Source organism: Desmodus rotundus, chromosome 12 (genome assembly GCF_022682495.2).
Source record: "Desmodus rotundus isolate HL8 chromosome 12, HLdesRot8A.1, whole genome shotgun sequence".
Lineage (NCBI taxonomy): Eukaryota > Metazoa > Chordata > Mammalia > Chiroptera > Phyllostomidae > Desmodus > Desmodus rotundus.
The window spans coordinates 43,893,104-43,905,129 of NC_071398.1; the positions used below are offsets into that span (position 1 = coordinate 43,893,104).

Genomic DNA, 12,026 nt, shown 5'->3' on the forward strand with positions numbered 1-12,026 from the left:
CCACAATTGCTTATAGTAAGGCCCCTGACCTAGCTGAAGATGTAGGGAAAGAAGATGAGTGTAAATTAAGCAAGCAGGCCCTGGTCAGTGTGGTTCAGTTGGTTGAAGCCTCCTGTAACCAAAAGGCTACGGGTTCAATTCCTGGACAGGGTACATACCCAGGTTGTGGGTTTGATCCCTGTCTAGGTGCATGTGGAGGCAATGGATCAATGCTTCTCTCTTGCATTGGTGTTTCTCTCCCTTCCTCTTTCCTTTTGTTTTTTAAGATTTTCTTTATTTATTTTTAGAGAGAGGGGAAAGGAGAAGGGAAGGGAAGGAGAAAGAGAGGGAGAGAAACATCGATGTGTGGTTGCCTTTCACATGCCCCCTACCAGGGACCTGGCATGTGCCCTAACTGGGAATCAAACCGGCAACCCTTTGGTTCACGGGCTGGTACTCAATCCACCGAGCCACACCACCTAGGGCTCCCTTCCTCTCTTTCTAAAAGCAATGAAAAAATGTCCTCAGGCAAAGATTTAAAAGATTTAATTAACCTAGCAATGATGAGTGTGTGTTGGGGGACAGGGTGCTCGAGCAGGCAAGCCCCCAGGAATCTCTAAGGTGACATTCCACAGACATAAACAGAAAGGACCGGTCCCAGTACCTTAGAATGGACCCTGGAAAAAGTCTCTCTTTTGCAATGTCATTGTAGCATGCTTGTCACTGGGAGACATTAGAAAAGACAAAATAGGCATCAATAGGAAAGAGTCCATTTGTCTGTATGCAGTCACACAACAAAACACCATGCAGTAGTTAAGATGAATGAGGGAGATTCTGTGCACAGACCCCGACAAGCCCTAAGACATGCTGTGGGAGAAACGAAGGGAGAGGCCAAGGGACACCTACACACTGTATCATTTGAGGGTTTTTTTTTATTTATCTCTCCAACTTTGGATATAGAAAATATTCATATCTACAAGTTGTAATATTAGGTTAATGACCTCTGACATATTATTCCTCCTAGATTCACTCATTGCTGACATCCTGCCACATTTATTCTATCTACATATACTTTTCATATATGTTTATTTGAACCATTTTCAAGTGAGTTGCAGACATGGTGCCACTTCATCCCAAAAGGCTTCATGCTTCAACATATTCCTCTTAAGAAGAAGGATGTCTCCGCCATAAACACAGTGCAATGATCACATTCAGGAAATTTAATGTTAACACTACACTATTATTGAACACAGGCCTATATTAAAACACCACTGACTGGCCCTGGCTGGTGTGGCTCAGTGGATTGAGCACTGGCCTGTGAACCCAAGGGTTGCCAGTTTGATTCCCAGTCAGGGCACATGCCAGAGGTGCAGGCCAGGTCCCCCAGTAGGGGGCGTGCAAGAGGCAACCACACATTGATGTTTCCCTCTTTCCCTCCATTCCCCTCTCTCTAAAAATAAATAAATAAATAAATAAATAAAATCTTTAAAAATATATCCCTGATCAGCTCAGTGATGTTTCTTAGATCTTTTTCTGTTCCAGAACCCAATCCAGGGTCACAGGTTGCATTCATTTGTCATGTTCCTTACCTTGTCCGTGTTCCAAGACATTAGCATTTTTGAAGAGCCCACATCAGTTATTTTGCAAAATGTCCCTTAATTTGGGTCTGTGTGAAGTTTCCTCATCACTAGATCCCGGTTGGCCACTCTTTGGCAGGAATATCACAAAAGCGATGCTGTATCCTCCTCAGAGCTTCCCATGAGGTGCATGAGACGTTGATTTGGCTCATCCTTGCTGAGGCTGAGTTTGATCATTTGGCTAATGTCTGCCATGCTTTTCTTTTCAAAAGTTATATGATTTATATGACGCTAAAAGCATAAGCAACAAAAGAAAAAATAAACCAAGCTTTATGAAAACTTAAAACTTTTACCCACCAAAGGACACTATCAAGAGAGCAAAAAGCAAACCCATAGAATGGGATAAAATATTTGCAAAGCATGTATCTGATAAGGATTAATATCCAGAGTATGCAAAGAACTATAACTCGAGAACAACAAACAACTCATTTCAAAAATGGGCAGAGGACTTGAATAGACAGTTCTCCAGAGAAGATCTACAAATGGCAATAAGCACATGAAAAGATGCTCAACATCACTAGTGTTTGGGAAATTGCAAATCAAAACCACAGTGAGCTACCACTTCTCAACCATTAAGATGGCTTTTCTCCCTTCTCTCTCTCTCTCTCTCTCTCTCTCTCTCTCTCTCTCTCTCTCACACACCCACACACACACACAAACAGAAAACAAGTGTTGGTGAGGATGTGGAGTAATTTGAACCTTCATACATTAGTGGTGGGAATGTAAAGTGGTTCAGCAGCTGTGAAAAACAGTTTGGTGATTCCTTAGAAAAGTTAAACATGGAATTACCACCTGATCTAGCAATTTTATTACTAGGTACATAACCCAAAGCATTGAACACACGGGCTCACACAGATACTTGTACACCAACGTTCATAGCAGTGTTATTCACAATAGCCAAAAATCCAAATGTCCACCAGCAGGTGAATGGAGAAACAAAATGTAGTATATACATACAATGGAATATTATTTAATAAGGATTCACTGAATTATACCCATCTGGGATAATTCAGTGAATCCGAGCCTTCCCGCCTCCAGTCCCTTTCTCGTGATTGGCTGACCTTCTGGCCAATGGGGGAAGAGTTCACCACACTCTGACTTCTCCCGGAGTACCAGCGAGTTGTAGCTTCCTCAGATGGGATTGTAGGCTGTAGGCGGCGCTGTGAACACACCAATGCTTCGGTCAATCACAGACTTGGTCCCCACCCTCTCTGATTCTTTCTCTCTTCCTTCCTTCCTTTTTTTTAAAAAATTAATTTATTGGTTTGAGAGCGAGCGAGACAGCGAGAAGAGAAACATCCACTCCTTTTACGTGCCCTGACCGAGGAATGAACCCTCAACCCTGGTGTATCCGGATGATGCTCCAACCAACTGAGCTAGCCCAGGCCTCTGATTCTTTCTGATTCTGAGAAATAGAGAGAGAATATATTCCAACACTTCCGCCCCCTTTTGAAACCTCTTTTGTGGGTTTTTCTGCCTGGGCATCTGTCCTATGCAGGTCAGGAGTTCCAGGTCCTTCCTTGTACCTATTCTGCCTCTCAGATTGGTGTGACTCCCTGTCCCAGTCAGTCATCAGGGCCTCTAGGGCAGTGCTTAGGAAATCTTGGCAGTCGGTACTTCTTTCTGTCGGGTAATTGTTTACTCGGTTGTTTATTTATTCTGGACTAGAGACGAGTGGGGTGCGCGGGGGCGGCTGCCCCCAGGGAAGCCTGCTTCCTGTGGTTGTCTTGCTCAGCTGACACCTGCCCTTTTGCGCACTGGAAAGAATTGCGGAGCTGGGAGGACCTTCTTCCGTTCAGGGAAACCCTGCCTGAGCCCACACCTTGTGTCTGGACCTGTACTGGGAACATCAATAGTGACTGAGGGTCCCAGCCCTGTCCTCATGGGGCTCACAATCTGGAGGGAAAGAAAGACCCATCATTAGACAGGGACAACCCAGGATAGTCAGGGCTGATGGAAGACTCAAAGGGGATGTGTATGGGAGCCTAGAGAGGGAGCCTGACCTAGCCTGCCAGGTCAGGGAGGGCCTCCTGGGAAAGGGGACATCTGAGGTAACATCTGAAAGAGGGGTAGGAGTTAGTCATTGGACAAGGACTGTGTCTTTTTGGATACCATGCTTGCCCCCATTGCTTGCCATCATCCCCTTTATTTAGCATTGGATTCTTTCATTCATTCATTCACAAATATTTATTGTGGGCCATTTGTCAGACTGAGGACTAGCCGGAGTCCCTGACTTCAATTGGCTCACATATACAATGGTGAAACAATATAGAACTTCAAACTCTGATGGAGTGCTATGAAGAATAAAGACTGTCCTCTATCCAATTGTCTGGGTTTGAATCGCAAATCCACCACTTACTAGCTATGTAACCTCTCTGTGCCATGGTTTAGTTAAATAACAACTATAACCTACTCAAAAGGTGTTGTGAAGGATCAAGTGAGCTGTTTAAAGTGCTTGGAATGTTGCCTAGCATAAAGTGCCCATTTTTATCAAAGAATGGTCAGTACAAATCCAGAAGGTCATCCTGAGGAGGTGAGGCTTGAAGGATAAGGTGGAGTGGATAGGCTTCAAAAAAAGGGGAGAGGACATCTAGGTCCAGTGAGTGAGCCCAGCCTTCCCTCTTCTCTAGGTGCTGTCAGTTCACACATTTCCCAGGGTTGGAAGGCCCTGGAACACTGCATTGGAGTTACGAAGACTTTAATTGGAGGTAGGAGAATCTGGTGTCCCCTCCCTCCAGTCTCTGGAGTTTCCTCAGGTAATCGCAAAATCACTTACAAAACAGGGATTGTAGTGGCAGCCTAGAGAAAATCTAGCCCACACACTTGTTTGCTTCCCAGAGTTTAAAACAAACTTTTAAAAAGTCACTAACATCTAAAAATCAGATTTCACCCATCAATAAGTGCTAAATTAAAAAAGAAAAAGGTCATGCAAACAACCGTGATCAGTAACCAGAAAACTTTTATTTAATGGGAGGTTTTAAAACTTGAGCACATGTAATTGTATCATCGCTTATAGGGTAAGGGATGACTTTCGGCGCTTTACAAATATAACTCATTTAATTCTCGCAGCATCTCTACGAGGAAGGTAAGATGATTATTCCATTTTATAGATGAAGAGACTGGCTTCCGGAGGGGTCCGAGGAACCCACCCTCAGTTCAGAGGAACTCAGGTGTTACAGCGGGTAACTTCCCGTGACTACTATTTCTCCTCCAGTTGCCAAAACTGACACTTGCCGTCATTTGTATCATGCTGACTTGGAGTCCAGGGAGCAGTCAGGACTGGGCCCTCGACCCTCGCCCGGGTTTCGAAGGACCACAGAACCCGGACCACGCGCGTTGTCTGTAGATTTCCGTCACTGCCAGGGCAAAGAGCACGCGCTCCCCAGCTCCGCCTCTTCTTCTGCAAGGACGAATTGTGAGGCTCGGATTGGGCTGAGGCGGGCCCCGCATCCTCGTGTTCCCAGTCAACTTCCTTGCAGGGTGCGCTCCCTCCTTCTTAGTCCCTCCCCACCGCCCCACGTTACGTCTTTCCCTCTCTCCTCCTCCGTTATCCCGGGGGGCCGCGGCTCGCGGGGCAAACCCACCTTCCCTTGCCTCCCATTGGCTAATCAGGTCCCGCGCGAGCGGAATCGCGCCCCTTGCCCCCGCCCCCGCAGCACGGGCCTCTCCCCTCCCCGCTTTCTCCGAGAGCCGGCGCGAGGGGGGGGAGGCGGGTGACACAGACTGCTTCGGACGCGCGCGCCTCCGGCCTGCCACTCCCTCTGCCTCGTGCTAGTAGCTGCTGCGGCTGGCAGTCCTCGCCGCGCATGCGCACTTGCCCACCCCACGCTGCCCGGTCGCGGGTCGCCTCGAGCTGTATCTCGCGCCGCATTCACTGCAGTAGTGGCATTTTCTTGGGGCGCACGCGCACTGCGCCCTCCGCGGCCGTTCCCAACCACACGCCGCGACGGTGACAGTGAGCCCCTCAGGCACGCACGCGCTCTCCCTTCTCACCCTACTTCGCGCCCGCTGTCCCCTCGCGGCGCGCGCCCAGGGGCCGTTATCCTGCAACGGTCCCAGCGCCACGCACGCGCAGTAGGGAGGGGGCGCGCGCGAAGGAGCGGCGGCCGCAGGAAAGGGGCGCCGCTGTCGCCGCCATTGCGAAGGAGGGAGGGAGCGAGCGAGCGAGCGAGCGAGGCTGGTCCGCCCTCCCCTGGTTCCCGCCCCTCCCCCTTCCCCTCCCCGCCCCCCCGGCCCCGAGGGAGAGCCGCGGCGCGGCGGGAGGAGGAGGTGGAGGAGGCGGAGGAGGGAGTCCGCGAGGGAGGGTCCACCCGGCCCCCCGCCGCCGGAGCCGCCGCCACCGCCTCTGCCGCCGCTAGACGAGGAGCAGCAGAACATGGCGCCGGGGCCGCCGTCGCCGCTGCCGGGATCCCGGAGGCCGGGGCCGCGCTGAGGGCGCCCAGCTGGTGAGTGCGCGAGCTCGCGGGCCCCGGCAGCGAGGCCGGGCGCCGCCCCGCTGCGGGGTCCTGGGGGAGGCGGGGACCGCGGGGCCCGCGGGGCCCAGAGCCCGCGAACAATGGAGGAGCCGGAGGGGGAGGGGAGGGAGCGGCCCCCCAGCCCCCCGGGCCCCGGCGGCCCCGCAGCTTCCTACTGCGGCCGGGCTCGCGGGCCCCGCCGGCCCTTCGGAGATGCCCCTAATTACCCCGGCCCTGCTGTCTCGGCTTCTGCTCCCACCCTCCGATTGGGATCTCGGTATCCGCTTCGTCCACCTCTGCACTTCAGCCCCTCTGCTCGCAATTCTGCGCCTCCCTTCCTTCGCCCCTCCTGGCCTCGGCAGTGCTCACGGGATCCACTACCTCAGTGACCCTTCTGCATCCCTAATTCTGGATCCCCACTTTGAGATTCGTGACCCTTCTGCCTCCTCTCCGACTGCGCTCTTAGCACTCTTCGGGTCTGCCCTCTTTTTTGACCCACCTACTCTTACTCCTCTCAGGATCTTGCATCCTCAGGAGCTGTCCCTCTAGGACCTGCGATTCCACCTCCTTAGGGAGCCTTCTGAGACCCTGGTAGTCTCGCATTGCTGACCCAGGTCTTCTCCTTGGACTTCATTTCGCCTCCGTCTTCGGCCCTGCTGCCCACTACACAGCACCTGCTGCATCCTGGGGGTGCCCGTGGGCTCCCTGACCCTCCCATACATACCGTGGTCCTGCCACCTGCTCCCCCATGCTGTCTTCTCCCCTTCTCAGGTCTTGCTTCTCGTTGCCATTCAGACCCGTTCCTGTCTTCCAGACTTTTCTGCCTCTCGGCTCTGTCCCTTGCCTGATCTCAGCTCTTGCTGTGCCCCCTAACCTGCCCCGTGCTCTCTGACCCTGCAGGTCTCTCCTTTCAGCCTTTCACTTCTCTGCCGCCCTTTCCCAACCCAGCCTCGGTGCTGCCCTGCCCCCTCGGTCTGCCCCGGCGTTCTTCAGGTTTTCTCTCCCCACCTCTTTATCGGCACTTTCGAGCCATTCCCTTCATTCTCTCTTTTCTTTGACCTGTCTCCCCTTGGCAGTTCTCTGCTCCAGACCTGTTTCTAGCCCCTTTGCTCCAAGTCCTCTCGTCTCCATTTTGGCCCTTTGTAGATTTGCCCTTTACCTCCTTCAAGCATCAGTAATTTATCTCTGACCCATCACCCCCTTTCCTTCCCCTTCCTCATCGCACAGACCTCCCCCCAAATCCGTATTGCACCTGCTCTTCCATGTGTTCGTTTCTGTCCTCTGTTTAATGTCTTCCTCCCAGCTCTGTCCCTTTGGAGCTGTCCACTTGCTCACCTATTTTTTTGGACTCTTCAACTTTTTCTGCTGCTGTTCTCTCTTGGAGTGGTCCTCTTTAACCCTGGCCATCTTGGAACTGCCTCCCACCTCTGTTGCCTCTCAATTCTAAGATTACCACCTGACCTCCTCTCCCCCTACCGTTGTGATTCAGCTCTCAGCCTGCCCTTTCTCCTTTCTTGTGTTCGTCCTCTCCCCTTTGCCCTGTCTTGTACCTCTTTTTTGAGTCCTTCCCCCAATTCTGCCCATTATTAGAAATGCTTTCTCAACCATTCTTTCCTATCATTGCCTGCCTCCCCGCCCCAGACCCCCCTCTTAGAGCCTCCTGAGTTCTTGGATGGAGTCTTTTCTCCTTTTTGAAACACCTCCCCCAATTCTGTTCCTCATTGACTTCTTTTCTCCCTCCCCTTTTCTTTCCCCTCGTACCCTGCCAGGCTCTTTCTCTTCCCAGTTACTTTCTATCAGACTTGCTTCTCCAAGCTCCCCTCCCTTGACCCTCCCCTTCCCCACTAAGTGCTCCCCCCTTCAGGCATGCCTTCCTCTAGTCTCCGTCCTCTCAACTTTGGAGAGGAAGGGGCAGGGTTGGGTCTAGGGTTTTCTAGGCTCTGATTTAGACTGTGGATTCCCTCTGCTCCCTGATCTCTGAGGGTTTTATCCTGAGGGCTCCTGTGAGAGCTGGGTAGATAGGTGGGGGCTGGTTGATTGGTTACTGCCCTCTGGAGTCTGGGAGTGTGCCCCCCCATCTCCCCATCTCCTTTTACCATGTTAGTGGTGGAGGGGGTAGATATCTTTCCACTACCCCATTTTCTTTCCCTCTCCCATTTTGCTCCCTAGCCCCTTCAGTTCCCTGGGCTTTGATGCTTTGTGTCCAGAAGAGGAGAGTGCAGCTGCTCATAGGTCTTGCTTCTCTTTCTCCCTTTCCCTTCTCTCCTCTCTGATCTATTGTAAAGAGACAGTTGTACCCTCTCCCTCTTCCACCTCCAGGCCAGCACCCCTTGGGAGAATTTAGGAGTGTGCGTTTTTGTTTTGTTTTGTCTTGTTTCCAGCTGACAAGTAATATTTTTGTTTTGCCCTTGGCTGGGGAGTAGCCAGTTCTCAAGTTCTCCCCAGTTTCACCAGGGGTTATGGACACACTTGGTGTTTAACTGCCCTGGGTCTGGAGGAGAGTCTTGCTGGTTCCCTAATTGCCTCTGGTTTGCAGTGTATCCTTTGGGAAGGGTGGGGGAAAGTGGGCCTGTTTCTTTTTCACCTCTGCCCCAGGAAGGCTCCAGCTTCCTGGTCTTCAGAATAGTGAAGGCCTGACTTTGGAGAGCTCTTGGCGATTGTTTGTGGAAAGAGAGAGTGCCCGGTGTCACTCGGATGTCTGCCCTCAGGTGTTGCAGACGCTCCCCCCACGGGAGCTGATGTCTGCGCACGCCCATGCTGAATTGTGGGAAAGGGGCGCACTGGTGTACAAGGGTTCATGTGCATGGGCTCTGACGTTCCCCAGGACTTGGGAGTGATGTGGTTTGATAGGATGAGAAACAGGTGCCAACACCAGGCTGATTTGATTGGATTTTGGTCTTATTACCTGGGAAATGTGCCTTAGCTACCTTTCCTTGAGCTGTTTTCTTCAGTGTTCTTACATTGGAGTGGGATTTAGGAAATTAATGTAGAGGAAGAGGTGGTTTTTATAGAAAACCCATCCAACTATTTTCCTTCCTTAATTTAGGAGAGGGAACCTTTTGCATGTTCTAGGTTTATTTATTTTATTTCTTAAGTAAATCAAAAGCCTGATTTCCCCCCTAGGAATTGGCCTAGGGCAGTTGCATATTAAAGCATTCATCCAGCTGTGAAGGAGCATTTACTGGAAGGACTTTTATTTCTTAACTGAACTATGATCAAATTTTATTTACTTCAGCACTTATTTAAAAATAGTTCTATGTGAACACATTAGGAAAAAAAGAAAGAAAAAAAAAACAACAACCCTGGCTGGTGTAGTTCAGTGGATTGAGCGCTGGCCTGCAAACCAAAGAATCACGGGTTCAATTCCTACTCAGGGCACATGCCTGGGTTGTGGGCCAGGTCCCCAGATGGGGGCGAGTGAGAGGCAACCACACATTGATGTTTCTCTCCCTCTCTTTCTTCTTCTCTTCCCCTCTCTATAAAAATAAATAAAATCCTAAAGAAAAATACATTTACTGTCATCTACAGAATTGGACCGTTGACTCAAAATGTGTTAGGGCATTTGTATGTAAGACAATGAATAGGGCTGGATAGTAGATCCATATTGGTCTTTTAGCTTCTAACTTCTTAGAACTTTAAATTTTCTGACAAGCAGAGGCTGGTAATTCTAATTATGTATGGCATGTGTCTTCACCATTATTGACTTAATGAATTTTTATTCATTTCTGCTGGTTTCTGTTCATATCTGAATTTTGGCCTTGTGAATTGTGATTAATTCCCTGAATTTTAGAATTCGTGTCTCCCATGTTGGTATAAATAGTTTAAAAAAAATTCTTAATGTGAAAGTGGCAGCTAATTAAGAGTAAAAATAACTGTGTATGCAGTACCACTTAAATTTGTGTTCTAGAGCCTTTAACATCACTGGAAGGATAGAAGGTTTCTGCATGCCCGAAGCCTAAGTTTACATAACAGGGAGAGAGGGAACAGGAGAGCAAAGAGCTGGGTTTTCTCCCGAACTGGTATCCGATGGTCCAGAGACTGTTGGATTTCTCTGGTGGTAGTAGAGACTCTAACCCCAGAACTAACACTTGCTTCCGTGATGGAAGGGTGCTACAGAAAATCGGAGGCGGAAGCCTTGGCCTTCCGCGACAGTGAATGTGCCAGTTGCAGGGGTGGGGTGTGGAGCAAGAGATGGTGGCAGATGACTCTATTCCACTTAGTGACATGTCTTCAGGGGGCTCTTGCCCTGCCTAGAAAAATCTTTGGAACACTGGCCTGATCAGTGCTCTGCTTTTTTTTTTTTTTAAAACCCTTTCTTTATGGCTGTGACCCTCCCTCCTTACACATCACCTCTTTTTTTCTTGGCATGATACATTTAGATCAATGAGAAATAAATTCATTCCTTTTCATCCTGGACACATGGAAGGAGTTGTCCATGTGCAGATCCATGGGCTTGATGGTGGCTTTCAGCAGGGGACAGTTTGGAAGGAGTGAGGGTTGCACAAATGACTGTAAACTACAGCGTCACAGGTATTTGGTCAGTCTGTACATGATTGGAAAACATACCAGGTCAATACAGTTGGAGAGTGAAAAGGTGAGAGTGAGTGGTTTTCCCTCTGCAGTCTCCTCTGCGTTCCTGTCTTCTGTCTGCTGTGGCGTTTGGAGAGGCATGAGGCCTCTTCCAGGGCCTTCCTGCGATCTGCTGTATTGTCATTCACCACCTGGTGGTCTAAACAGTTCTAATTTACCCAGTCAGTGGGACGTTTTATGGATCATCTAGTCCAGTTGTTTCAGTTACCTTTTCTATACTATATAAAATAGATAAACTTGGAGATTTCTCTGCCTAAAGGGAAAGGAAGTTGACTAGCAGAAATCCCTTGGGTTTGGAGCAACACAATTTGAAAATCAGTGTCTGGCCTCCCTCCTCCTTTACAGATGGGGAAGTGGAAGGCTTGCAGAAGGGGCATGGTAGCAGGCTTCCTGTCATAGTTGAAAGACTATTGGACATACAGGTGGTAGACCCTCTGGCGTGGGCCTTATTTCAATTAGTCGGAACACTGGACAAATTGCTTCTCCTCTTTGTATTGCACATTTCCTAGTCTGAAGTGTAGTGGGCTGTGGAGCAGATTGTAGATTCTTGTTGTCCTGGGTCCTATACCAAGTTAGAGCTTGGACTGACCTCCTGGTGCTACTCTGACCACCTCCTGTTTAAATTACATTCTGTAACCCAGAGTGGGGGTAGAGCCCTTTCCTGGGAGATGCAGTAAAATAAACTAGATTACCTTTGTTGTATACTTTTTCAAATGTAAAATAAACAGCCTCTCAGCCATTTGCATGAAAATTAGTTTATAATTTAGGGGGAAAGGGGCATCCAGACTGTATTAACTAAATAACTAAAACCACATACTTCTGAAAATAATATGGAAGTCTTGCTGGTGTGGCTCAGTTAGTTGGAGTATTGGCCCATAGATAGAAAGGTCACAGGTTCGATTCCCGGTCAGGGCACATAACCAGGTTGCGGGTTTAATCCCAGCTTGAGGTGCATGCAAGAAGGCAACCGATTGCTGTTTCTTTTTCACATCAATGTTTCTCCCACCTCCCCTTACCCTATCTCTATGAAATGAAAAAATGTCCTTGGGTGAGGGTAAATAAGTAAATAATGAAAATAATAAGGAATTTTTCAAGCTGAGTCATTGTTAACCTAAGCCCTTAAATAGCAATGGTCTGAATAGCGCTTGAATTGTTTTATTAAGAAATGCAAACAAATCATTCATATTCATCTTTCTGAAAGTTCATTTCTTTAAAAGAATTTTTTATTTATTGGTTTTAGAGAGAGAAGAAGGGAGAGAGGGAGTAAACATTGATTTGTAGTTCCACTTACTTGTACATTGATTGGTTGATTCTTCTAGGTTCCCAGACCAGGGATAGAGCCCACAACCTTGGTGTATTGAGACAA

General features: G+C 49.0%; 1 protein-coding gene and 1 long non-coding RNA gene across 2 annotated transcripts in view; one reads left to right on the forward strand and one right to left on the reverse strand.

Moving 5' to 3' along the window:
• Nucleotides 1–4,557: 4,557 nt before the first annotated feature.
• On the reverse strand, nucleotides 4,558–5,748 carry LOC123480657 (uncharacterized). The gene is made up of 2 exons (XR_006656740.3): nucleotides 5,610–5,748; nucleotides 4,558–5,016 (listed from the first exon to the last, which is right to left on the reverse strand). It is a non-coding gene; the product is annotated as an uncharacterized lncRNA (long non-coding RNA).
• Nucleotides 5,749–5,857: 109 nt separating this feature from the next.
• ARHGAP35 (Rho GTPase activating protein 35) overlaps nucleotides 5,858–12,026 on the forward strand; it is a 115,652-nt gene continuing 109,483 nt past the window's right edge. The window contains exon 1 of the mRNA XM_053916024.1: nucleotides 5,858–6,061. The gene's annotated coding sequence lies outside the window, so the exon portion shown is untranslated. The remainder of the gene's footprint in view (nucleotides 6,062–12,026) is intronic.